This window comes from Malaclemys terrapin, chromosome 5, assembly GCF_027887155.1.
Source record: "Malaclemys terrapin pileata isolate rMalTer1 chromosome 5, rMalTer1.hap1, whole genome shotgun sequence".
NCBI lineage: Eukaryota > Metazoa > Chordata > Testudines > Emydidae > Malaclemys > Malaclemys terrapin.
The window spans coordinates 122,702,751-122,729,004 of NC_071509.1; the positions used below are offsets into that span (position 1 = coordinate 122,702,751).

At 40.4% G+C, this 26,254-nt stretch overlaps 1 protein-coding gene across 3 annotated transcripts in view; it reads left to right on the plus strand.

Moving 5' to 3' along the window:
- Positions 1–26,254, plus strand: part of CCSER1 (coiled-coil serine rich protein 1) — a 1,155,725-nt gene that overhangs the window by 1,023,117 nt on the left and 106,354 nt on the right. The window lies entirely within an intron of this gene.

Consider the following 26,254-nt stretch of genomic DNA (forward strand, 5'->3'; position numbering starts at 1 on the left):
TATTTCTGTATGTCTGAACTAACTTCCATAGATAAAATTTCTATTTATAAATATCATTTATGTGGTTTTATTCCTTTCAGTAATGTGTCATACAGAGGATTGGCGCATGGCTAATCGACTCGTGCTTTAAAGATGTAATTATGTTGTTTGAAGATAGCTGAAGTTTGATTAAAGTGGGTCATTTGCTACATAGTGCAATGGTAAACTTTGAGAAACAGTTTTTTATAACCCTCTAAAACATTGCCAGAAATCATTGGCTTTATGGCTTGATTCACCAGTATACTTTTGGGCCATAAGGCAAGAGAAAAGGTAAGTCTTTACAAAATACTTATTCACTGTTAAAAAATAGTATAAATTCTTACAAAGTAACAAAGGTAATTTCATACACAATGTTTATACCGACCATGAATGAAATGTTCTTACGCACTCTTCTTCACCTGTGCACATTCTTATATGCATTGGTCTAGATCCTAAAATGGTAAAAGTTGATGTAGCTTTATTGAAGTTAATGGACCTGGACCAATTTACACCAGCTGATGTTCTGGCCCTGTGTATGTGAATGTGCTTCCCAACAATATGTATGTTTCCTTACAAACAAACAAAAATGAGAAGTCCTTGTGGCACCTTAGAGACTAACAAATTTATTTGGGCATCGGCTTTCGTGGGCTAGAACCCACTTCATCAGATGCATGGAGTGTAAAAAATACAGTAGGCAGGTATAAATACACAGCATATGAAAAGATGAGAGTTGCCTTACCGTGTGTGTGGGGGGGTCACTTTCTTTCCTAAAACCTATTCTTAAAAGGACGAGGAGAGGCTCTGTACCTTGGATGTTAGAAGGGCATTGGCTGTTTGTGAACGGAGCTAGGTCATGTCAGTTGCAGACAGGATGAAGGCCTACCATAGAAGATGTTGTCCTGCATTTGTCTGTGCTATGACATTACCTCCCCACCCCCCACCTCCACAAGCAAGGTGGTAGCATACTCTACAAGATCTCAAGCAGCTTCTACAGCTTTTTTGGCTCAGGTGTCTATAACAAAGATTTGTAGAGCTGAAATTTGGTCACTGATACATACCTTTACTACTCATTGTCCTATATGTCAGCATTCCAGAGATGATGCCAAGTTTGGGCAAGTAGTTTTTCAGTCATCGTTCAGACAGATTCCAAAACCCACCTCTGGATTGCCCTGCCTGTGAGTCACCTGAATGGGAATAGATGTGCAATCACTCTAAGAAAAAAACGTTCTTAACCTGTTGTATAACGGTTGTTTTTTGAGATGTGTTGCATGTGTCCATTCCATGACCCATCCTCCTTCTCCTTTATATTGGTGTCTGTCTGGTAAGAGAGAACTAAGAAGGGCCTGGGCAGCTCCACCCTTTATACCATTGTGCAGCAGCACAAGATGGCTGAGGTTGCACTAAGGGGAAAATCTCCAACTCTGGTTCAGTGGGCATGTACACACCTGAAGTAGAAATGATGTATGCAACACATCTCCAACAACACCCATTACAGAACAAGTTAGGAACTATTTATTTTAATTGGGTTACTTTTCCATAGATAACATTAGTATTAATAGTATGGTCCAGTTTGATTTCAGGTGTACTGCTGTCAACCTAGAGAAACTCAATTTACTTAAAAGGAGTTACTCCACATTTACAATGGTGTAAATGGGATCCAAATCTGACCCTATCTAATTGCAGATTTGTAGCATACAAATTGCAAGGTATATTATTTAGAGATTTATCCTAACTAAACTTCGATTACTCCCTGCCATGTTACTCCTGTATAATTACATGACCTTCATGGATATTCCCTGCTCATTAGCAAAGCAGGTTCTCATTGGCTCTGGTATGCTAATGCATATAGGATCATGGCTCGATTCTGGGAATGCGTGTGAGGCTATTGCTCAGTTATGGTACCTCATATGAACCAAACTTTGAAAATAAATAAATCAATACATAGACATTAATTAAACACAAAATAGTATTTGATGGGTTTGTAGATAAACTGTGCAAGACCAAGGAGAGATGGAGAAATTCAAATTACTGGAAATTCAGCGTGGAATGGGTTGAGAAGCTGAGATGGTTATGTGTCCGATCCCACCGAGGTGAATCGGAATCTCTCCATTGATAGCAGTGGGCCCTACATTTTTTTGTGCACATTTGGATAGGAAATTCTTAGGACAGTAGTTAGAGTATGTGCAGAAATTTGCCTACCTGTTGAAAATTAGCAGTGCACTTATCTGTCAGTGACTGTACGGTATCCATGTACCCAAACTGGTGAAGACAATTCCGTATTGTATTGTTTTACTTCACAGAATGAATACAACAATTCTTTATGTAACTGCTTAAACAAAGACATAATTTTTCCTGTAAATTCAAAGTTTGCATTTTTACTTCAGTTTTCAGAGTCTCTAAATCACTTTTGAAACCAAAGCTGCTCCTTTTCTTGGTTATAAGGACATTGTGATCCCAGAGGTTACTTTTGATTTGTTATCACAAGCTCCATTTTATCCTTGGATAAAGCAGAACATTCCTACAATGGGTATTCATTTTACGTGCATATAAAGTTGAAGAATTTAGATGTTAAAAACCATGCATAAAAAGCAAGGATAAAATAATGAAGCAGGGAAGCAAGTTTAGGTTTATTAATGTAAGCCTAGATGGGCTCATGGGAGATGTTCTGCCTGCTTCCTAATGAAACAGTTCTGGTTCAACTGCGGCCTTTGTTAGCAACAGGTAAAGTCTGCAGTGGTAAGACTTGTTGTTAGTGGGCGAGAAGTAGCAGGCTTTCTGTAAAGTCAATGAATATTGCACACGTATCTGAGAGCAGGTTGCAATGCCAGTTTCTAAATTGGTGCTGAACATGGTTTGACACTGGTCTGTGTTGAACAATTTTCAGCACATGTTCAAAGGCAGCTATTGTTGACCCCTGTTGTCAGCAATACGTACATTATATAAAGCGTCATTATATTAGAAAATGTTGTTGTGTTTAATTGCAACTGGAAACTCTCCATTTTGATGACATCGTACTGATCACAACTTTGCAGTCATTTTATATAAGGAAAATTTGCTTTAAGCTAGTTATGATTAAACCCTGGTCCTTGCAGTGTGAGCCTACACTGACCACAGGCACAGTCAGTATTGTGTCCTCTAAGTCAACTGTTTCCAATGGTGTTTAAACATAACATAATAAATCTTGTTGTAGTGTGGACATGTCCGTAGTGTGTGCAAGGTGAATGGCAACACTTCCAGTAACTTAATTGGGTACGGGATCAGGAATTGTGAATCTGCCCCATTTATAGCATTTGTATTTAACTTTTTATTTCTCCCGTGTGTTTTATTTTTGAAACCTTTTTTCCCTTGGTTAATATTTTTTCACTTGAAGATTTTCCAGATACCAGTTTTATGCATACATGCATGGACCCTTGAGTCCACATACAGAGATTTGACAGATATAAATGTAGTTACTTCACCTTCTTATCCATATATAGTGGATGCTCAGCTAGCGTAAATCAATGTTCCATTGATTACAATAACTGAGGATCTGATCAATTGTATTTTATGCAACAGTACTTATTTTATTCCAAATAACCAAACCAACGTGACTGATCTTGACTGGAAAATTTCATCCCATTCACTGTTTCTGGTTGAACTAAAACCAACTGAAAGTATGAATGTGCAGTGGAAACAATTATGCTCCAATGGTACTCACAAGCACTTATCTATCCTTCTACATATAGCATCATGATTAATTTTTATTTACTCTGAGATATAGCCCTTATATCAAGACTATTTTTTATTAATAAAGTAGAATCCACTTTTTGGGCACACCCACTCAAATAGGACAAGTGCCAGAGAACAGATTCAATACAATGCATTTCAGTAACTCTAAACAATAGATAAATGGTGTCTCTTGTCCATTTAAATGTCACTCTTGATATCTTCTGCAAATCTAGCCATAGTTGCCTATGTTAATTGGTGTTTGTCAGATTATCTCCAGTATTGGGATGGATGGCAGTAAATCAATTACCCCTGTTTGTTTATTTCATTCTGCTTCTCTTCACTGTTGTGGTTTAATCAGTAGAAATTAGTAGTTTTTGAATCTTATTGCTTTTACAATGCTAATTTTAAGCAGTTTATCAAATGCGTGAATTTCTCCCAGCTCAGTGTATTTGTATGAGCTTCTGATAATTAGAATAATCACTGTATTTCCATTTCCACTTGCATATGCTTTTAAGAGGATTCTGCTCTATATTGAGGGATTAAATATTCTCAGTTTTTGTTTTATTTCTCTGCTCATGTACAATATAGCTTATGTACTGAAAATTAAATTAAATTAGAGTGGGTGCACAGTAACCTTAAACTAAACTAGACTGGGTACACATTACTCAGTACATAAGGACCTACTTGAATTGTGAGATGATTGTCCCAAAAGTTAAGTTGAGTTGCAGACAAGCCATGGAAAATGGCATAAAAGTAATAATGGATCTTATTATTTGCAGTAATAAGGTCCATTGTTACTTTTCTGTGATTTTCCTGTGTCGACCGCCCCGGACTGAGAGCAGGGGTTCCTGCTGTTGGCTGCCCAGGGCTGAGAGTGGGGGGCTCCTGCTGTAGAAATTGCAGTGGAAGGCTAATAATTCAATTTCTGAAATATCGTGAATTAAGTAGGGTCTTATCAAGACAGAACAATAACAGGAAAAACACTTATAATTAAGCTATCTCTGTGTACCAGTGTTACTCCATTTATGATAGCAGGTTTCCTACAGTGAGAGCTGGCCATGCAAGATAATAGTTCAACTTGGATGATACTACTAGGGGTCTTAAAGTATAGGAAAAGACACATCTATGTTCAGGACTTCAAGTCCCACATGCCTCAGCAGCACATTTTCAGGGATAATTAACATTTTAATATACAAAAACTGCTGTGGATGTCTGTGGTTTGTAAAATCAAGTCATTTTTTAAAGAGGGAGAGAATGATTTGAATCATGATCAACTTAGAATGAAACTGAGGAGGAGGGTTGGCGTCTTATTGCCTATACGTACGCTGGCACACCAGATTATTATTACCATGCTGATATTAATAGTATGAGTGTTGTGGGGAATCACAACTCAATATTGATTTGGGAAGCAGTCATGCCTCCCTGCTGTGCTCCTACCCCTCTTGTTTTTGATGTTTCCTATGTTGTATTGAAATCAAGCTGGTTTTATAGCTGGAGTTGTCAGTATAAATGCCTCTCTAGAGTAGAAGTGAACCATTTGTCTAAAATTGTCTGCCTCAGGATTGTCATGATTCAAAGGCGGGATCCAAACCTCTTGGCTTTCCAGAATGGCATTTCTCTAGTTTACATTCTGTCATTTGTTCAGCTAGATGAACATTTAGTTCAGCAAAACCTGAACCTTCCTGATGACTTGTCCTGCCAAGCTTTCCTTTTTTTCATAAAGATTTTCATGTATTTGTTTTCCTTAAACATAAAGTCACATACTAATTTACAGAAAGAGTATCTGTGTAGACTTCCCAATCTGCTCTTTATTTGATATAAGCAAGTTACAAGTAGGTGGGAAATTATAAAAAGACATTTAACATTTCAGTGTAGTCACATGTATTTGTCATTAATTATGAAAATATATAGAAAGTTACAGAATGATACACGTCAGAGATAGTATCAGGGGGTAGCCGTGTTAGTCTGTATCTACAAAAACAACAAGGAGTCTGGTGGCACCTTAAAGACTAACAGATTTATTTGGGCATAAGCTTTCGTGAGTAAAAACCTCACTTCTTCGGATGCATAGAGTGAAAGTTACAGATGCAGGCATTATATACTGACACATGGAGAGCAGGGAGTTACTTCACAAGTGGAGAACCAGTGTTGACAGAGCCAATTCAATCAGGGTGGATGTAGTCCACTCCCAATAATAGATGAGGAGGTGTCAATTCCAGGAGAGGAAAAGCTGCTTCTGTAGTGAGCCAGCCACTCCCAGTCCCTATTCAAGCCCAGATTAATGGTGTTGAATTTGCAAATGAATTTTAGTTCTGCTGTTTCTCTTTGAAGTCTGTTTCTGAAGTTTTTTTGTTCAATGATAGTGACTTTTAAATCTGTAATAGAATGACCAGGGAGATTGAAGTGTTCACTTACTGGCTTATGTATGTTACCATTCCTGATGTCCGATTTGTGTCCATTTATTCTTTTGCGGAGGGACTGTCCGGTTTGGCCAATGTACATGGCAGAGGGGCATTGCTGGCACATGATGACATATATGACATTAGTGGATGTGCAGGTGAATGAGCCCCTGATGGTGTGGCTGATGTGGTTGGGTCCTGTGATGCTGTTTCCAGAGTAGATATGGGGACAGAGTAGGCAACGAGGTTTGCTACAGGGATAGGTTCCTGGGTTGATGTTTCTGTGGTGTGGTGTGTAGTTGCTGGTGAGTATTTGCTTCAGGTTGGGGGGTTGTCTGTAAGCGAGGACTGGCCTGCCTCCCAAGGTCTGTGAGAGTGAGGGATCATTTTCTAGGATAGGTTGTAGATCGTGGATAATGCGCTGGAGAGGTTTTAGCTGGGGGCTGTATGTGATGGCCAGTGGTGTTCTGTTATTGTCCTTGTTGGGCCTGTCCTGCAGTAGGTGATTTCTGGGTACCCATCTTGCTCTGTCAATCTGTTTCCTCACTTCCCCAGGTGGGTATTGTAGTTTTACGAATGCTTGATAAAGATCTTGTAGGTGTTTGTCTCTGTCTGAGGGGTTGGAGCAAATTCGGTTGTATCTTAGGGCTTGGCTGTAGACAATGGATCGTGTGATGTGTCTTGGATGGAAGCTGGAGGCATGTAGGTACGTATAGCGGTCAGTAGGTTTCCGGTATAGGGTGGTGTTTATGTGACCATCAATTATTTGTATTGTAGTGTCCAGGAAGTGGATCTCTTGTGTGGACTGGTCCAGGCTGAGGTTGATGGTGGGGTGGAAATCGTTGAAGTCCAGGTGGAATTCTTCAAGGGCCTCCTTTCCGTGAGTCCATATGATGAAGATGTCATCAATATAGCGCAAGTAGAGGAGGGGCATTAGGGGACGAGAGCTGAGGAAGCGTTGTTCTAAGTCAGCCATAAAAATGTTGGCATACTGTGGGGCCATGCGAGTACCCATAGCAGTGCCACTGACTTGAAGGTATAAGTTGTCCCCAAATCTGAAGTGGTTGTGGGTGAGGACAAAGTCACAAAGCTCAGCCACCAGGCTTGCTGTGGCCTCATCAGGGATACTGTTCCTGACACGTCAGAGAGCATCATAACAGTGCAGTGAAGTTATCACTATTTAACTAACAGCTTGCTGGTCTGTATGGAATGAAGGTTGAAAAAGAGGCAGGTGTGAGAAATGAAGATGAGAAGATAGTTGAAGGAATTAGAGAGGAGAAAAAGGCAAAGGGAGAGGGAATACTAAGTCAAGACACATGAGCCCGTGTGATGTGAACTTAACAGGGCTTTTATGATGTGAAAATTTCTTGTGCAGTATCTGGGAAAATAAGCCCTGGTTGTCCTGCGCAACTTTCTCTCTCATCATAACATTTCACAAATCTCCATAGTTGCTCAATGGCTTACAGTCACAGTGCAAGAAGTCCAAGAGTAGCCACCTAGTTAATCTGTAGAGACTTTACCCCCTTGGTGTAACAAGTTCTAGACTTTAAAAACGGGATATTGAAGAGAATAAAATTATTCTAGTTTACTTAACTCTGTTACCTCAAGTCTGTTACTTGTTACAAGCTGGAACTACATGTTTGCTAATGGAGCAGGAATTGAGTAATTATTGTAAATGAAATCCCTAAGTAACATCAATGAAGTACGAATAGCAAATGATCAGTGAGAAATTATGTAACTGGGTAACTAGTAAGCAACCGAATAAGGAGGACAAAAATGTAGATAGACTTAAGTACCGTCGAATCTTATCTGTGAGAGGTGTGCTTCAGCTTGGATTATGAAATATGTATTCAAGAGAAGAGACCATATAATGAAGTTATTTTGGCACAAGGAGAATTTGTAATGCTGCCAGAAGTTACAGAAACAATATTAAAATTCAAAAGACAAACAGGGAAATATAATGTACAAGTCTGTTGTTTTCTATAATTCTGGTCTTCCTGCTGTTAGTTTTGCTACAGGGCAACAGCTCCATTATTAATTAGGATCCAAAAATCACAGCAGAATCCAAAAAGAGTACATTTGGATTATGTATAGTGAATAAATGTCTGAGGGCACTGGATACAATACGAGGTGCTGAACATGAGCAAACAGGTGGTTCTGTTTGTAAATATGACCACTTGGTTGTCAAACTAGATTTCAAATAATGTCTAACCTCCTCATGGGAAGTAAGAGCTGAAAAAAAACCCAATAACACAGTGTGATGAGGCAACTTTATTTAATACAGGAAACAAAGAGAGAAAGAGCTTTAACTCAGTCGGAAATTCAAATGCTAGATGCCCTTGAATCAAATGCATACAAGTAAAATACAAAAGATAACCTGAAGTGAAATCCATGATAATGGAAGTTGTCACAAACCATCCTTTCCCCTCCTGTTACAAACCCCAAAGCAGGATAACTAGACAAATGAGCTCATTTCTCTGACCTCAGGAAAAGGAGACCCTGCTGATAAAAAATCCCACAAATTAGGTTTCTATAAAACAACTGACAACAATACTGCTATAGCACTGACCATTGGAGGATCTCATTGCATTTTATACATAATTTATTTCACACCCTTGTGAGTTAAATACTATTATTATTATTATTATCCCCATTTTATGGATAAAGAAGAAAAAGCAAAGAGGGATTAACTGATTTTCTGCAAGGTAATACATGAAATATGTGTAAGAGCCAAACATAATATCCATGTGATCTGCATCTCAGGTCTATATTTTAATCACAAGACCACTTTTCCTCCCTAATCAATTATGAGGACAAGCTGGTATTTTTAAAAACACTAACACTAAATTTTTTTTTTGCAAATATCCCCCAAATACTTCATTTGATAAGTAAAACATAGTGAAAATCAAAATACAGTGATTTCCTAATCATAATGGATGAAAGTCACCCCTATGCAATGGGCAAGTACAAAGCCCCTACACCACTGAATTCCCACTTACGCTCCTTAAAATAGGGTTTTAGTGGGACTTATGTGTTGGACCACCACATAGGGGGTGAATTTCACCCAGTGAGAAAATTAAATTGTTAATTGGGGGAAAAATAGGTACAGGTGTCACATTTTGGAGTGTGATCCAGACTCGTGAGAGGTTGTGTCACCGCTTGCCCTGTAACCTTGATTGGGGCCACTTTCATCCCTTGTCTTTTTTTGGTATTCTTGGTCATACACCATAGACCTCGGGTGACATCCTGACTCCACTGAAATCAATGGGACTTTTGTCATTCACTTGATTGGGGCCAGGATTTCATCCCTTGTCTTTTTTTGGTCGACCAATGCAAAAGATTAACAGATTTTAAAACATTTTTTGCACAAGTTTTCCGGAGGACTCAAAATTCAAACCATTTATGTGGCTAAGAGAAGTTGTAATTCTTGTGATCTGTTTTTACAGTGGCTATCCTGTTGTCACATTCTGCATTGCAATACAGACCAATGAGAGGTTGTGTCACCACCTGCCCATAACCTTGGGCACCTCACAAGGCTTTGTTGTTGTAGCTCCCAACTAACCTACCAACATTCAGGTCAGACCCTGAGTATGTGTGTGCTAGACAGCCCTGGTTCAGCAGTTCTGACTCCATCACTGTCTATAGTGCCACGGTCCCACTCTGGCTTCCACCAGCCATGGTTATTACTTATAGGGTGACTCCAATACACTCCCAGTCCCAGAACCTAGACTGAGAAGAGGGTCAGTCATTATCTTGCTGGAAAACTGTGCATGACTGACTCTCTTCTCAGTCAAGGTTCTGGGACTGGGAATGTGTTGGGTCACCCTGCAAGTAGTAACGAAGGCTGGTGGAAGCCAGAGAGGGGCTGTAGGCAGGCTGCTCGGAGTAGAGATGCACAAAACCCACAAAGATATTTTGATTTGGAAAAAATTACATTTTATTTGGAAAAAAATACATTGATTTGGAAAAAAACTGTGTAATCACACTTCAATTTGGTGGAGAAGCCAAGATTAAAACATCAAATAAGATTTAAATAGGAACAGAATCCCAACATGTCATACTTTCATGCTACATCAGGCTCTAACTTTATGGTTCAAACAGTCAAACCAGCTGTGACTTTTGTATGCAGATTTTAAGGCAGGCTTTTAAGCTAGGGGGAAGAGAGTGCGTGAAAAGATATTAGTTTAACTTATAAGACTTACTGAACTGTGCAAATGTACAGTAAAAAACTGCAGGTTGACAGAGAATTCTTAGAACACTCAGTAGTACAGATGGCCTTTAGCTAGTTATTTCAAATACTCAGCAACCTCTTTAAATATTCCATCAACCAAGTTCCTAACAAAATGCATGCAGTTCTTAAAAATGCACTGAAAACCTTGGAATCTACATGATTTAGATTATGCTGTTGATTAAGCAAAATTTGCTGAGACAGCAAAGGAAGTATAAGGTAAAATCAATAGAATAGACTTTGTCATTAAGTCAAAAAAACGTAATTATAGTAGCAACAAATTGGTGAAGACAACTGTGTCCCTCAAAACCATGGGTTCTGATGAGACCAAGCCATACATTTCTCAAATTAGTTGAGGGAGGGAAGTAGAAGGGAAAGCTAATACATTCTTCTTGTAAAAACCCTGAGACACTTCTTTTTATCTGGAAGGACATACAGAGTTAAAGACAGAATAGCACCGAGATTAAAATTGCATTTGTGTATGAAAATTTGAGGCCCTTCTGAATGATGAATTCAATGACTTATGTTGCACCACGTACAGAATAATGAAACAAACCTGGTTATGGCCAGTTCTCCAAGGCACACCCCAAGAAAGATGTGTGCTTTCATCTTCAGGATGTAATGTTTTAATTATATGTCATATGTCATAATTTAGGTATTATTTAGCTAGATAATGGGATATATTTTCACTAGTTAACAACTGTGGTCATACGTATATTAACGTTCCATTTATAAATTATGAATAAAGCATTAATAAATGGTTAATAGGTGGTTAAACTAATGGTTAATCAGTTGTTATAGATTTTTATAGTGTAAAACAGGTAAATAGGTTGCTTGTAAACATGGCTTATAAGCATCTTCTGCACCTTCTACAGAAGTTCTTATAACTATCTCTAACAAGCTACTCATAACTGTAACAAGCTTATAACGTCAGTTATTAATTTTAAAAGACTTTATGAGATTTAACATAAAATGTGACTGGTAATGGGCTAATTTGTTAACAGAGATCAGTCCTCTGTGCTCATGCATGCAATTTACAGCTGTAAAGTATGCAGCCCCAACAAATGAATTGTGGGTGCAAAACAAGGTAGTCAGTCCTGTACCTACATGTAGATGCAAATTGTGTAGAATTGTAAATATTCAGAATGGCATTCACGATTCATTTTGTGGCCACAAAATGCAAGCAAAAACGTTAGAGCTGTTTCTGCAAACAGGAGACCATTCTTCTGAAAATTTACCTGCAATAAATTCTAGTAGCATTCCCTTGTGCCCATCTTTTAATATGGCAGAGAAAACAAGATAACAGCTGGAATCACAGGTTTTGGTATGACAGAAAAGGAGCCCGTTTCTTCAAAGTTTCTATATGTTACGTTGATGTGAAAGCCAAGAATCATTCAATATTTTAGTTAGTTTTTCCAAACAATGAAGCCAGGTCAGCAATTCATTACTGATGACTAAGCAGTTATTCGCATAGAGAGATATAAGCTTCTGTGTTAAGTGATTTTAATGATATTAATTGTTAAGCATCTGGTCACAATTACTCTTTTTAGTGAAGACTCAAGCAAAATAGTCATTAAACACTTCTTCGTGTCATCAGGTATTAGCTCTCCTTCCCTGGTAGGTAGTAGACCTACACTTTCCTTCATCTTTCTCTTGCTCCAAATATATTTATAAAATAAACAGAATATTTATTTGTCTTCTTATCTTTTATATTCCTTGCTCATTTTCTGCCTTATCCTTTCTTTTGTATCTTTTTGTATCTACATCTTTGCACTATATTTTTTGTACTCAGTTTTGTCCATGTTTCCTCTTTTTGCAGGATTCCTTTTAGATTTTTTCAGGTCATAAAAGAGTGCTCCTGATGGAGCTTTATTGGCCTTTGCTATTCTTTCTATCTTTCCTTCACGTCGAGATAGTTTGCTGTTGTGTCTTTAATGTTGTCTCTGAGAAATGGCAAGCTCTGCTGAACTTCTTTTTTCCCCTTAGATTTTCCTCCAATGGGCCCTTGCCTACTAGTTATCTGAGTTTGCTGAGTCTGCTCTTATGAACTCCTTTGTTCTTATTGTGCTGCTCTCACTCCTTCCTTACCTTAGCATCATGAAATCTATCATTTCATAATCACTTTCATCCAAATTGCCTTGTATTGTCAAATTCACAAACAATTCCTCCTTGTTAGTCAGAATCAATTCTAAATGTCTGCCCTTCTGGTTACCTCCTCCTAAACAAGAAGTTGTCCCCAGTACATTCCAAGAACAATGGAGCCAAGGAGCAGGCCCAGGATGGAATTGTGACTTTCCTTGCTCCCCTTTTACTTTTGAGGGGGAAGTAACTTCATTCAGCTCTAGAAAGGGTGCAACTTATTTCCAATCTCATGCCAGCCCAGCTCTGCAGGATGGCACATTAGAGGGGCAGAGCCATGGCTCGAGGCACTAGAGTATTAGGATCTTGGAAGGTCTTAAATAGCTTCACAGGCTGTTGGGAAAGATTTTTGTACCCCAGTGCAGCCATGTAGGGGAAAAGATCATCCTAGCCTTGAGTAAGGGAATATGTCTTGCACTGTATCCTGAATATCAATAGATCATAGCTATTTCAGACTGAAGGGTCTGGATAGGGAGGAGGTTCCAGAGATGTAGGCCCCTTGCAGCTTCCTCTCTTTTGAATTAAAGGCAGACTCTTCTTGAACACTCCCGCTGATTATATCTACAGCAGTATGGTGCAAAACAATCATTTGGAAAATCTTTAGAACTGAATTTTTTTTTACATGCAGACACTGACTCCATTTGGCTTGCTCACTACTGCAGTGTAGTTTAAATGTGCCTGTGGATTTTTCATTCTTGGAATATTAAAAGCAATTTATTTGCCTAATACATTAATTGTACTTCATACCCAGCAATTTTTTTTTTGTTATTTCATATTAGTTTCATTCATATTTGGGTAACTAGACTCTAAATGATTGGGAATTAAATCTATTCTCTTCACCTGTGCTTGGAGTTTCCTTTCATTTCCATAGGTATGTTAGCTGATTTTAGTTTCATTTTTCCACACTTTATTGCCTGTTTAAAGCTCTGCCAACTGCGATGGAGTGAAAGTAGAACTTTACAACTCCCTGAGCATTTTCAGCACTTTGAAGTGAGAGGTGGTGCATTAGGTTAATATACTAAACCTTCTACCCCTCAAAGACTGAGTTGCAAGTGAATTGAGTCTGATAGTCTCATCCTTGTTCTAGAGCAGGGGCAGGCAAACCTTTCGACCTGAGGGCCACTTGGGGTTTCCGAAATTGTATGGAGGGCCAGTTGGGGAGGCTGTGCCTCCCCAAACAGCCAGGCGTGGCCTGCCCCTGGCCCCTATCCGACCCCACCCCACACTTCTTATCCCCTGATGGCCTCCTGGGTACTCCTGCCCCATCCAACCCTCCCTGTCCGCTGACAGCCCCCTGGGACTCCTGCCCCATCCAACCACCCCTTCTTCCTGTCTCCTGACTGCCCCCGGATCCCCTGCCCCGACTGCCCCCCCCACCCCATCCAACCCCCCTCTCCTTCCTGACTGCCCCCGCACCGGGAGACCTGCCCCCATTGAACCCTCCTATTCTCTGCCCTCTGACTGCCCTGCCCTCTATCCACACCCCCGCCCCCTGACCACCATCCTGAACTCCCCTGCTTCTATCCAACACACACACCCCCGCTCCCTGCCCCCTTACCGGGCTGCCTGGAGCACCGGTGGCTGGCGGCGCTACAGCCGCGCCGCCCAGAGCACCAGGACAGGCAGCTGTGCCGCCCGGCTGGAACCAGCCACACCACCACGCAGCACAGAGCACCGCGTGAGGCAGCCACACCACCGCACAGCACAGAGCACCGGGTCAGGCTGTGGCTTCGCAACTGCCCTGCCCAGCAAGAGCTCGCAGCTCCACCACCCAGAGCATTGCGTGAACATGATCAACATTACTTTAATTATTACTCAGGAAACTGAATTTTCAGCTCATTTTATCCAGTCATACACATTCTCTGAATCCATTATAAGAGTTGTTGCCTATCACATGATACTAAATTAAATATTTGTCACAGCGATTTCTTCTCCACCCTTGTATGAATTGATAACGCTGTTCAGTTACAAACATTGTTTGTCTTTAATCAATTATAAAGAAAAATAAGATGCATTTTTATATTTAGCTATATCAATGAAACCAAATAAAATTAGGCTAGTCTGTTTTGTGTACCAGGCACTACTTATTTCTTTACATGATCCAATCATGACTCTATTTATCAGTCATTATTATTATCCCATACTTGCAATGCATAACTCAAGCCAAGAACACCAAAGTACATAAATTGTAGCTCAGGTAATTGAGAGAGCCAATTTAAATAAATTAGATTAATAGTGCATTCGTAATATAAACAGAGGGAAACAATTTCACATTAAAGGAATATAGCAGACAAAGGCTTTAAGACCAAAGATTATATGGTAATAGTTATTACCTCCCTAAAGACCATAAGCCATGATTCAGAACATAGAACACTTGAAGGTATCTAAGGTAAAAGGGACAGAGAGGATACAATACCATGCTGAAGTTACGGTTTGTTCAATTGAACATAGGACGGTGAGCCAGGAATTCCTTAGTTTTAATTTTGTCTCTGATGCTAACACATTCTGATGCCCTGGCCAATTCTCTGCTTCACTTCTCCCATCTGTAAAATAGCGATCATAATATTTACCTCCCCTAGTGGGATATTATGAAGATTAATTAGTTATGTTTATAAAACACTTTGAAGATTAATGGGGCTATGCAGTATATGTGTTAAGTATTGTTATTGTACCTTGAAAGGGAAATGTTAAATGTCATTTTATGATTTAGTTGAAAGTTGGTTCCTTAAGGAGGATTGGCATTTTCTCTGCAAAGGATACCCTTTCCTATTGTCTTTACTTAACCTGAAGAGCTACATGTGCAGTGGCATTCCTCCCATGTCAGAGAGGCGGGATGGCACTCTCATTGGAACCCTTAAATACAATTTGTAGATGTCCCATAGTGAGGGTTTCTTTGCCTCTACTTTTATCAACTTCTGTTAGACCAGGAAATGAGAGCAGCCTTGAGAAGGAAACTTGAATCTAGTGCAGCATTGACCCAGCATGTTGTTCAAAACATTTGGTCACAAATAAAAAAACTAAGCTGTTACAACTGTGTTGTTCAAAGATGAACAACGAACGGAGGCTGGTGTATTAAGCAGCTAAGTGGCATCACTATTTATTAACAATTTGTTAAATCTTACTGCTTCTTTCTATATCCTTTATCTATAAACAAATTTTATGTTATCCTCCCCTTCTAAAAGGGTATTGGAGGTAACCAATTACTGTCTGCTATATGTTACTTTGAGAGATGGGTCTAATGTAATCTCCAAACTGAACTCCCTTGAATTTCTGGGCTGGTGACCTTCAGATTAGAATCCCCAGATCCAGATCTGCCCTTAGGGCTTTGGTCTTGATTTGGATTCTTTAAAAACGAAGGCCTGTTTTCCAGTTCTGACTCATCAGAAATATCTACAGTTTTCATAAGATTTCTCCCCATATGGCGGCAATCTTACGAGGTCATCTAATTTTGGAGATTTCTATGACAACTCGTGCAAATAGCTTCGGGGATTTAAGTGTCAACTAATCCATACTCAACTCCTACTTCAAATTTAAACCTTATTCAGATCTGACCCCCTGCCACCTTCTCCTGTCTCTAATTAATTTGTAAAAATAAGGTTTGTGATATAAAAAAATAGAGTTAATCATTGAATTTAATGGAAGCAGGAGCTAGAGAACAGAGGTAGACTGTATAAACAGGGTGAGGAACTAAGAACCAGGCAAAAATGCCACTAGAGTAGCATACCATTCTGAATATTGTGTTAGTGAAAATTGGTCTTTTCTAAACTTCCCAGGCACATTGTATATTCAATATTTTAATGTAGTCTTTGTCCTTTGAGCTGGCACACAATCATTGTCCCCAACTATCTAACTGGTCTGTCCAGTAAATCTGAGAAACCTGTTCCCTGAATACTCTGCTTAACTTTCCTAAGTTTCCTTAACTTTTCTTAAGTAACAGCAGTCTACTTTGACAGCTATAACTTCATTTTTGCCCATTAATTTCATTGGCATAGTTTATAGCCATCTACTGTAGTTCTCTCTATTATCCTGATGGTTACATCTGTAGCCTTAATATAGAAGTTCCTGGGGTTGTTTTCCTCTTGTTATCTTTGAGTTTCTATACACTCTGTAGATTTCAGTATCAGATTACATTTCCATTTAGAATAGATTTCCCCCCACCCTTCCCCATTTTTCTAGCATTTTGTACCTAGTAATGGAAAAGAAACAGCTTGAGGATTGATTTTAAATCTTCTTCCATTCCTGTTCTCCTATTTCAAGGAATTTGCCCTAGAAATGGGCTCTACTAGAAACCCAAATATGAACATCCATTGAATCTGGGAAAGGGAGAATTTGAAATCTGGACCCAAACTCAGATTCAGAGTTTGTGGTTTAGACCCAATCCTACTTCAGAACCTTCACTGGATTTGTGCAGCCAAAAAGGCACAGGGTCAGAATCAAGTAAATGTGTTCATTTTAGATATTTGTGGAAAATGTAACACTTAGATATCTTCTGTTGATTTATTCATGCAATTCCATTTAACAAATAATGGTAGTTATTCTCTCTCACTTTTTGAGGAGACTGAAACTCCTGCTTCCCTATATTTTACCATTTAAAAAAAATCAGAAAATACAAACTATTGGCTTAAGTGTCCTTTGTTCCTAATTCTTTGATTTAAACAAATATTTAACATTCTATAGAAGTCACAATTCTCAAACAAATCAGAAACACTGCAAAATGGCTGGGCAGACCTACTTATAAAATCTCCCTTGTGGCGGCAGCAGCTGCTTCTTGAAAAGCACCCTGTTTTTGATAGGGCCCTACCAAATTTATGGCCATGGAAAAAACACGTCACAGACCATAAAATCTGATTCCCCCGCTTCCCCGTGAATTCGGGCCTTTTCTGTGCTTTTACCCTATGCTATACAGATTTCACAGGGCAGACCAGTGTTTCTCAAATTGGGGGTCCTGTCCCAAAAGGGAGTTGCAGGGTGGTCACAAGGTTATTTTAGGGGGGTTCACGGTATTGCCACCCTTACTTCGGTGCTGCCTTTAGAGCTAAGCGGCTGGGAACCCAGCTCTGAAGGCAGCGCCTTGCCAGCAGCCGCGCAGAAGTAAAGGTAGAAGTACTGCAACCCCACCATACAATAACCTTGCGAACCCCCCCCCCACAACTCCTTTTTGAGTCAGAACGCCTACAATTACAACACCGCGAAATTTCAGATTTAAATAACTGAAATTATTAAATTTATGCTTTTTAAAATCCTATGACCATGAAATTGACCAAAATGGACTGTGAATTTGGTAGGGCCCAAGATATAGCAGTGTCTTCTCTAAAGACACCATCTACCAGGATTCTGATTCCTGAATCTTTGAGCCTTAGCACAAGACAAGCAAAGCATCTGCAGCAGTTAAAGAATTATGACCCCTATGGCAGTGGGACAGGGTGTAATAAGCCAATGCCTCTCTGAATATTCTGGTTATTTTCCTCTAGACCTCAACTGATGAAGGAGCTTCTTGTTTGCTGCGCTTCCGCATCACTCCACATCACCCCAGCCCTTGTAACGGTATCATTTTACTTTGTATTTCCTTCCTTTCAGTTGGTTAAGTATTTCAGCTTGTTTGCGTGTTTAAGCTTCTTGGCTTTGTGATTTTTGGAGGGAGTGTGCTCAACCATTTTGCAGGTTTTCTGAAAGCGTTTCCATAAATAATAGAAAGTCACCCTCTATTTACTGTATGTACACTGTAAGATAACAAGAGTACAAATGAAAACTCTTGTGTCACCATCATAACCTCCTGAAAGCACCACATGAAACTATTGCAGATGAACGGAGGTTTGTGCTAAAGCAGATTCCTAATGGAAATTACGCAAACATCCTTTAGTCTCCATTTCACAGAGTTAAAGGTCTGTGCCAGTGTTGTCAAATGACATAGTGCAGAACGGTACGGTTGAGTACTTCTGAGAAACAGAACTACAAAACCATATTTTCAGTCTACTTTAAGGCACTGAAGCTCCACACAGGTGATATTAGAATGACTCATTATTGGCAAACATATTGAGATTCCCTTAGTCTGATGGGCCATACTCTTTAAGTAATAGGTTTGGAAGAACTTAATTTATTTCTGAAGTACAATAAAAAAATAAACTTTGGTCCAACATGTTTAATTGTCAGACAATCAATGTGATTGAATCAAATCTTTGGATGCAGATTTTTTTTTCTTTGCACTTCTTCCCCCAGTAAGATGGCAACAGGGATAAAGTAGGGATAAATGTCTCCTGAATCAACCAAAATCAGGAGGACCCAAACCTCTCTTATTTTTTGAGGGGAGGAAAAATATCATGCACATGTTCTGTTGAATAGGAAACCTCCCCTATTTTCCAGAAGCTACTCTAATTTACACCCGCTAAGGATATGGTATGACTACCACAGCTCCTTACCTGGCCAAACCAGGCAATCTGGGTCCCATAGTTGAACCAGCAAATTTTGAGCTCTGTAGTTTAACTCCAGATGAAGTTAGGCTCCAAAAAGTTGGAATCAAGATTCTGGAAAACAGGAGAGGTTTCCTTTGTCAGCAGAACATTAATTAACATTAATTTAAAATGATTGATTAAAATGATATGTGATTAATTAATTGAAAATAATCTTTTAATTATTTTCCATTGATTATGCCAGTGGTAAAACTAGTATTTGTAGTACCCTCTTAAATTCATCACTTTTAGTACAGAACCCTTTATCTCTGCATGGAACGAGGGTTAGTATGGGCATTATAAAGATATGAATATAAAAAGCTTTATAATATAAAAACCTCACACTATGGTAGGCAGGTTATCTAGGGACTCATTAGAACAGAGATACAAAGAAAAACCTGGAAACAAAAAAGTTAACACTTCTACAGTCATAAGACAAAAAGAGCGGATTAGTGGGTTACAGATTGTTGTAATAAGCCTAAATCCAGGGTCTCTGTTCAGTTAAAGACTACTCGCCATTTCACCATCATTTGGTTCTGCTTATTTTTCTGGATGATGCAGCAGAAAGCCCCAGTCCTGACTCCTTGGAGGCTGGGCCAAGGCAGAGAAATTCTATATGCTGATTTGCCAGTGCCCCAAAATGAGAGATTTCCATATTTTGTTTCTTTCCCTCAGCCGCTTTCCTGTTAACCTGAGGCTATAGCCTGGGCCACTTATGGGCAGAGCTCTTCTCGAGTGTATACAGAGCAATGCTTTTTCAAATTGCCCAGCTATTGACTCCAAGCATGGATGGGAGGATAGAATATGATGGGGAAAATATGAAGGAGCAGGAGTCTGGTAAAGAGCAAGGAGGACTAGGGGTAGGGAGAATGGATAGCAGGAATTAGGGTTGCCAGATGTCTGGTTTTCAACTGGAACGCTTGCTTGAAAAGGGCCCCTGGTGGCTCCAGTTAGCACCGCTGACCAAGCCGCTAAAAGTCCGGTCAGCGGCACAGCGGGGCTAAGGCAGCTCCCTGCCTGCCCTGGCTCCACACGGCTCCCAGAAGCCGCCAGCATGTCCGGTCCTAGGTGACGGGCCACCCCAAGCACCGGTTCCACAGCTCCCATTGGTTGGGAACTGTGGCCAATGGGAGCTGTGGGGGTGGCGCCTGTGGGTGCGGGCAGTGTGCAGAGGCCCCTAGCCCCTCTGCCTAGGAACCGGATATGCCAGCTGCTTCCGGGAGCTGCCTGAGGTAAGCGGCGCCTGGCCGGAGCCTGCACCCCAAACCCCCTCTTGCACCCCAACCCCTTGCTCCAGGTTGGAACCCCCTCCTGCACCCCAACTCTCTCCCAGAGCCTGCACCCTTCCCCCCCCCCACACCTCAACCTCCTGCCCCAGCCCTGAGCCTCCTCCCGCACCCCTTAGAATCATAGAATCATAGAATATCAGAGTTGGAAGGGACCTCAAGAGGTCATCTAGTCCAACCCCCTGCTCAAAGCAGGACCAATTCCTAGCTAAATCATCCCAGCCAGGGCTTTGTCAAGCCGGGCCTTAAAAACCTCCAAGGAAGGAGACTCCCTTCCCACACCCCAGCCCGCTGCCCCAGCCCTGAGCCCCTTCCTGCACTCCAAACCCCACATCCCTGGCCCCATCCCAGAGCCCACAGCCCCAGTCAGAGCCTGCACCCTCTACCACACACCAACTCCCTGCCCCAGCCCTGAGCCCCTTCCTGTACCCCAAACTCCTCGGCCCCAGCCAGGAGTCCCCTCCTGCAACCCAAACCCCCCATTCACGGCCACACCCCGTCCAGAGCCATCACCCCCTCCCACACCCCAACCTCCTGCCCCAACCTGGAGACCCCTCCTGCCTCCTGAACCTCTCATTTATGGCCCCGCTCCAGAGCCCTCATACCGTCCCGGAGCCCTCACCCCCTCCTGCACTCCAACCCTCTGCCCCCGGCCTGGTGAAAGTGAGTGAGGATGGAGGAGAGCGAGTGTTGGAGGCAGGGGGCATGGAGTGAGCAGGAAGCAGGGCCTTGGAGAAGGGGTGGGGCATGGGGTGGGGCAAGGGTGTTTGGTTTTGTGCAATTAGAAAGTTGACAACCGTAGCTGGAATTGAAATGAGGGGGTCTTGGGAGGGAGCTTTTAAATGGGAGACAGGAGACTGGCGGGGCATGAAGGGAAGATGTAAGGGCTAGGGGTCATGGAAGGAGGGATGAAGAGGGTTAGAGGGATAGATCCTGGCAATTGGATGAGACGGAGAGAGGGACATCAAAAGATATATATATACATTAAACAGTCAGTGCTTATACTTTTCTAGGTATAAAACTTTTGAAAGTTTTCAGGGTGAATAAAATCCTCCACAACACTCCCCCTCCTTTCCTCTCCACTGACCCAAACATACCCACACCCACATTTTACCTATGGACATAGTAAATCTGTAGGAGGTGAGGCCTCTTTTGAAGCCCTGTCGGTGCAGGCCTCGCCTCCTATAGACTTTGTACACCAGTTTAAACTTTTGCTGCTCATTCAAAAAACTGGGAAATTTACAAATAAAACAGTTCTTAATAAGAGTGAAAGTTAATAGATTCTTAAATTCTAAGAACGATTCATTAATTCATAGATTTTAAGGCCAGAAGGGATGTTATGATCTTTTCATGCATAATGTAGACTATAGAACCTCACCCTGTAATTTCTTCATGAAGCCCCCGTAACTTTTTTGGAGCTATAGCATGTCTTTTATATATCCAGTTTTGATTTAAAGACTTTGAGTGATGGTGAATCCACCACATCCCTAGATAAGTTGTTCCACTGATTAAGTTACATTCACTATTTAAAAATTACATCTTACTTCTAGTCGGAATCTATTTAGCTTCAACTTCTGGCATTTGGATCTCATATCTTTTTCACTAGATTAAAACGTAATGTACTATCAGAAATGTCTTTCTCTTGTAGGTATCCGTATAGACCATAATCAAGTCACCTTTTAACTGTCTGTTGGATAATTAAATAAATTGAACTGAAGTCTGTCACTATAAGACATGTTTTCCAGATCTCAAATCATTCTTGTAGTACTTTTCAAAACCTTTTCCCAATTTTTACCATTCTTTCTGAAGTGTGGATGCCATAACTGGACACAGTATTCCAGTAATGGTCTCGCCAAGCTATATACAAAAGCAATACCACCTCCATACTCCTACTTGATATTCCTCCACTTATGCCTCCAAGTTATGGTGATAATGAGCAATGAAGGATTATATGGGAGTGGGGGAACTGGCAGGATCTCTTATCTATTCTTTTCCAAGCTTCATTTATGGCATTAGAATTTTTGGAAGGAAATAGGATATTGGTTTAGGAAGTAGTTGGCCTCCATTCAAATACACTTTCAACCCTCTCGCTTTTATAACAGAGATTTTTGTTTATGAATATAGCTTAATTCACTAATGGGGGCTTAGGCTCTGCCGTAAGCAAAACTTGTTTTATTTCTTCATAAACCTATTCTTTCACTAGTGTCGTGCTTCAGTGATTTCATGATAAGTAAACATTTAATAATACTTGGGCTGAAAGTGTTGAGTTCTAGATATGAATTCTTAAACAATTTGCAGACTTTGTCCTCTTTGAGCTTCTTGGTGAAAAGATTGCTCTCACTACTTCTAGCTGGTCTAGAGCCTTGAGAGCTTAACACAGCCTGAAAACAGAGTTACTGGTTTCAATACTTCCTAGAAAGACATTTGTTGCTATTGTCAATATTATTGCATGCCGCTGTCCCTTCCAGACTAAATAATGCTGGATCTTATATTGATCTAAAGCTACAGTTCATGTATTGCTGGTGCACAAAGAGATGACTTTGTAGAGTAAAGTGTTTTTAAAGTTACTCTAAACCACTTTTTCATTTCACAATAGGTTTAAATGTAAGTTTGAATTTATCGCATTGCCCAAACAGGTGGCCCAGTTCATAAGCCCTCTGCAGAGTTGTGAGGAAGACAGAACAGACCAACTAAAAGATTACAGTCACACTATGATACGTTCATTGAGTGCTTAGGAGGTGTCCTCATAAAAACTTGTGCCCCAATACAGCAAAAGAAGGTAGTGAGTGGGGGAGGCTAGGGAAGTTTGTTACACACATGAAATTCCTCTCAAGAAGACTGTTGTCAGTGTTTCCATCACTTACTATTAGCCCCAAAACAGTTTTTCTTCCCACTCCAAATGTTTACTCTGTTTCTGATGGAATTATGTTGGTCTTACATTTCAACCTAATTCATGCGCTCTTTATTCTATGTGTCCTAACTTCTGAAAGAGATTATATCATATATGCAGCAGTCTCTTGTTAAATCTTAATGAGAAGCAAAACTGGCTTGAATTAACCAGATCTGACCATATCAATATTTTAGCAATGTAATTTATGAGTATATGTAAAAAAAAGACCTGTAATTCTGAGGAACATCTACTGTTTTGTAAGGTGAAAAAAATCTCATCATAACATTTAACACCTTTTAGGACTTTCTAAATTTGAGCTCCCTCTTGGTTAGGTTTGCACCTAGAATGATCTTTGTTTTTATATCTCATACATCTCAATCCTTTATGGAAAAGTCCTGTAGAATTTTTATTAGGGAAGAAACCAAAAGGATTCTCTGGAATTCATGGGCCGGATGGTGACTCTTGCTGTATGTCTGTACAGGAGAGTAAGAAGTCATAAAGTGTTCTCTTACTCCCCTGAGCTTGCCACTCATATAATGGGTAGGACCATGGGAGGAAAGCAGCCTCTGCTGGGCCACTAATCCCCATATCACAGGTATGCAGAGAGTGGGGAGTTGGTGGAGCCCTGAGTCTACCCCTTCTCTCCCCTCCCCCAGGGAAATTATCTATGACAGATAGAGGCTGGTGCAGATTAATTCACTCCAACAGCAAACCGAGAAGCGGGGACCAGGCTGACTGAGTCACCATATGTGTTTGGTCCTATGGAGCTTTTCTAATCCTCCTGTAATATGAATTGTTCAGTATTTGCACAGTGTTACTGGAAAAGATCTCTGCAGAAAATCCTCAAAGGCACATCTGCATCCACCATCTTGTCCTCTAAGATCTACCAAAGAGACTGTTGTTTACAGCCGTGCTGTCAAGATTTGACAAACTAGCGACAAAAGAAGAAACCTAGTTAAATGAAAGTATTTACTGATTGTTTTGTTCAGTGAAGATATCTGCTCCACATAATGTTCAAAGATAAATTCATTAGGTTAATACAGTACCAAGAAAAAAGGAATAAGATCAATGAGTGACAAAATTAATTCTTTTTTGGTTGTTTTTCATTCTGCATTCCTCACTGTGAAAAAGCTTTCTTAAGAAAAGCTATCTATTCGTTGTTAATTCAGAATGACTTCAGAAAGCAAGTGCTAAAACTCCATTTCTCTTCAACATCATAATCTCTACAGGTTGTAAATAAACATTTCATTAATCAGCCTGTCATCACTTCTAGCTATCACCATTGTAGCTCATTACCTTTGACCATTTCAGTACAAAAGACAAAATATTTAGGAAAAGCCTTGAAACCTTTTTCCTCTCCCGCCCCCCCGCCACCCCCCCGCACACACACACACACACTCCGCTCCTTCTGAACACAAACCAAAACAAACCTAAAACAAAACAAAACAAAAACCCCACACCCTATTTTTACAACCAAACTGTTGAAAAAAAGGTCTGAGTCATATGGGTGTCTATTTTCCACATCATTTTTTCCAACTTTGCACTTCTAGTCTTTGATAGGAATGGGTCCAAAAGTGCTGCAAGGAAATTGCGTTTCTCAACTGATTTTCATACTGAACCTGCAGTGGAAGGGACAGAAATCTTGTGTGAATTGCAGCCTAATTCTACAGAGTTTCAGGTACAAACTTCTGTGTACTTACCCAAACTAAATCCCAACTCTCAGTCTTCTGAGTTGCACTATTTGAAAAGGTAGTTGCATGCTTGTAATATTGAACAGGGGTCATTGGTTTCAGTTTGGAGGGGCTTCAATGAACCCTTTGTTCCAGTTTCGGTTCACAAGATTTTCGTACCTGATTCATTCATTTCACTTTTGAGTTTTAGCCTAGAATGAACCAAAAACTTGAGTGAAACTTGTCTATACCAGAACTATAGGCCACAAGAATCACTTTCCCTGATGCCTTCTGCTTCCTTTTCGGGTGGACCTCCTGGTCTGTAGCATGTTTAACCCCTGACTTTTAGGGCAGCTATGTGATTTTTCTTGCTCTTGGACTAATTAATCAGGATGGCCTGCTTGCCTATTCCCACCATCTGACAACTTAAAGGAAGCTAGCTAAATAAATACAAAGCTGTTTAAAAAAAAAAAAAACCCACAACCTTTTGGTGAATAGACTGGCTGCCTACCCTGTTCAGCCACTGCAGGACCTAAAAGGCTCTTCCACAACCGTGGTTCTGATGCACCCCAGAATGTACCATGCACAGCCATATAATTGACCAAATTATGCATCTTGAATTTCAGAGTACATGCTTCTCATTTATATGGCTATCCATTATGTGTTGTTTAAATTAGTTGGAATCTCTGGATAAATAAAACTACAAACAAAAGTGCACCTTTAAATCAGTTAGTCATCTTGGTTGCTCATGCCAAGTTACTGGCCAGGTAACCTGGGCATGAGGGTGAAGCCAAGTCTTTGTCAGATGCGCATCTGATGCTCCTGGAGGTTGGGTGCAGAACCAGACTCAGACCTTAGTCTTTAGGGTCTATTTTTATAGGAGTTTATTCCTATACCCGTCTATGGAGGTGGCTTCATCGTGCTGTTGCTGAATCAATCAGCAGACGGCACATCCATGACAGCTCTGTGATGGCTGCCAGATGTTCTCTTATTCTTTGGTTCTCCCATTCTTGGGGCTGTTGGGTGGATTCCAGTCTGCCTCCCGGGGGTTATCTCCACTTAGCGCATTCTTCAGCTGATCCATACTGAAGTTGTAACTCTTAGGCTGGCACTCCTAACCATTCATCTTCTATTTACACATAACATCCATTCACATGCATTTCCTAGCTGTATTTCAACGTAGATCTCTTTTGACTTTAACCACTCGTAGGGTGTAACGAAACTATTTAACCCCCTTCCCATATAACATACATAACAAGCAAGATCAGTAATGCGAGAAGGGTGGGAGTCTCCGTGTGCTGTTCTGAGGAATAATTGTTTTTGCAAGATCGCCTCTTTTCTGAGAGCAGACTCTCTGACCCAGGATGTGCTGACAACAAAATTTCTTTTACAAGACAAAATAAATAATTTTCTTTGCCAGTGAGTAGATTGGAATAGTTTATATGGCAATTGACCATCTGCCAGAAGTAT